The sequence below is a fragment of the Chiloscyllium plagiosum genome, unplaced genomic scaffold (assembly GCF_037043375.1).
Source record: "Chiloscyllium plagiosum isolate Xiang-an unplaced genomic scaffold, Cpla_swu_hap1 HiC_scaffold_15, whole genome shotgun sequence".
Taxonomy (NCBI): Eukaryota; Metazoa; Chordata; class Chondrichthyes; order Orectolobiformes; family Hemiscylliidae; genus Chiloscyllium; species Chiloscyllium plagiosum.
In genome coordinates, this window is record NW_028270153.1 from 50,306,448 (window position 1) to 50,309,184 (window position 2,737).

A 2,737-nucleotide genomic window follows, 5' to 3' on the forward strand; every position below is an offset into this window, starting at 1 on the left:
TACACTGGCTTTAACATTGCTACAATGCAAAAGGTTTAATGTCCTTGTCAAATTTAAATTTTATATCTTATATTCCTTGGAACTAGAGATTTTCTTTTACTGTTGAAATCTCCAATATTGCTAAATAATCAGTTAGCATTTTAAGGGGCAGTATATGGACGTGTGTGTGGAATTGCACAATTAGTCAAATTAAAAATGTTGTTTGGTTCTCTTTCATTTTACAAGGCTGTTAGTCCAGGATCATTCGCGACTAACACTCTATGTATAAATAAATGCTGCTTTCATAGGTAACTGCACTTTCAGGCCTTATTAGAAAAATTGAAACCCAGAGATTAAAAGGGAAGTGACATTTTGCATATTACATAAAAAAAACAGAATAGTGTCGAATGGTTGGTTATTTTTAAAACTGGAAATATATTGTCGGAGAAATTTGCCCAAAAGGTTAGAGATCACAAAACACAGCTTGAACTGAAATTGACAAGCAGTTTATTGCAAGCAATATCACTGGAAGAGAAAATGACTAGGGGGACACAGAACTGACGGTCTGTACAGGTAGATCAGAATTTCTCTTCCCAGAGCCGAGGATGAGACCAGTTTTATAATAACGCTGCACAATATGTTTGATTAAGAAATGAGGAAACTACAATGTATCTGGAAATGGAGTAATCTAGTTACAAGGATGCTAATTAGAAAACAGTTTTGGATGAATGTCCTGTTCCTTCGCACAATGCAACATCCTGACAGTATCGATGGTTCCATTCCTCTTCACAGGTAGGTGTTAATGTCTCCTCTGAAGTGGTGAGGTGCTTCCATTACCCTGTTCTCAGAGCAATGTTCTTGCTGGTGTCTTTCTATCTGACCTGCTGTTTGTGTGGCTTTGGTATTGCTGGGTTGTGAAACTGCCCTTGAGGCTTTGAGATATTTGTGGTGCTCTGTCATTGTTAGCGAGCTTAAAGTGTATTGTCTGTGTGGGCTGTCTGATTTGGCTTGTGAGCCTGCTTAGGAATTCGGGGTGTTTTTGGTACAGTTTGGCCAATTTTGCTTTTGTGGGCGTATTGTGGATTGGCAGATCTTTTACCACATATATACATGGATGACTGCTTGGGTTGCCGTGGGATTACTGTTTCTTTTGTTATATTGATGACTGCATTTGGATACATGAGGTGTAATTTCAAAGGATGCAAATGGAACAGTCTGCAATGCCATAAACACAATGAGGATAGCAACAGACTTCAAGGATTCAGACTAATTGTTTGAAATTAAATGCAATTTAATGCAGACAAATTATCCATTCTCTTAGGAAGGTTTTTAATGTATAAGTTTTAATGGGGTGCAGGAAGAGACATATGTTTGGATGAAATACATGAATCTTCAATGTACAGGTTGAGGCTGTAGGTTTTCAAAAAGAAAAAAATAAATCATTGGCTTTATTGAAGACATAATGTACACCAGCAAACAAGTTGTACGAAATCTGTTTTAAACCTGGATCATAGTGATATGCTTACAATAAAGCTCATGTAACAAGTTATTGACAGCATATTTTAATATAGTCAGGACCTCAGCATTTAACATTTCAAAAGTAACTAATGGGTTGTAGCCACTTATTCTATGCAGAACAAGATCTGTCTGAAAAATTAGATTGATTCTAGGTGAATCTTCTTGTTGGTGCGCAATAAGGGATAAATGTTGTAATAGATTTTGGGAAAATGCACCTACATCGCTTTGATCAGTGCTTGGGATCCTTTTAAATTCATGAGAGTCAATTAATGAGTCACTCAATTTGCCCTAAGAACCGCATTGAAGAAAACAAAATATTTGAATTGGAGGCTCTTCTTGCAGTATAAGATTCATGGGTACAAAGAGTAGCAGAATCATTATTAACGCCAGAAAGCAAAAAAATGAATCTGCAGGGGTTTAGAGTTTTTAACAAATATGAATAGGAAAGGAGCTAGTATAGCCTCATAGGTAAGGAGTACTTGGAGTTAATCAAGTGAGAGCGGAAAGCTGCACTGAGCTCAAGTTTAAAGTCTTCAATTGAGAATGGACACAGCTGACACTGACTATGCTATAGACATGAGAAGGAAGAAACTCTCTATTCTAAATAATTAGAAGGGATATGTATCAACAAGGAAATTAATAGCACTTCAATACACCTTATGTGTATTTGGAATATTGTTTTTTTAATAAATTTAAATTTAATATATTGGAAATTTAATATATTGGAAGTATATTTTAAGGAAATAGTGCTCATCTTCACTTAATGATGAGCAACTTAAATTGCAATGACAAGGACCTGCCTTCTGACAAAACACGTGAATAAGTGAATCATCATAAGATTGCTCTTAAATTCAAAATTCTGGATCATCAGTCTCATTCAATATCAGAAGGGCAAACTTTAACTACACAAGGATACAGCTTAAACAAATTACAAAAGTAAAATATTAGAGATGCTGGAAATCTGCCCAGACCATGGTGACAAAGAAGGAAACTCGATTACTCGAAGCATTTAAAATTGACGAGGATTATCGAATAAGCTGTTGGTACTCAATGTTGATCAGCATCAGGACAACACAAGATGCATCCAAGGGAATCAAAGGAAGTGACACTGAAAGTTGTGGAAGCATTGACAATAATCTTTCAATCATCCCTAGATTGAGGTGTGATGCTGGAGGGCTGGAAAATTGTAAACTTAACATGCTTGTACAAACAGTTCCAGTAATAACAGATCAGTCAGTTT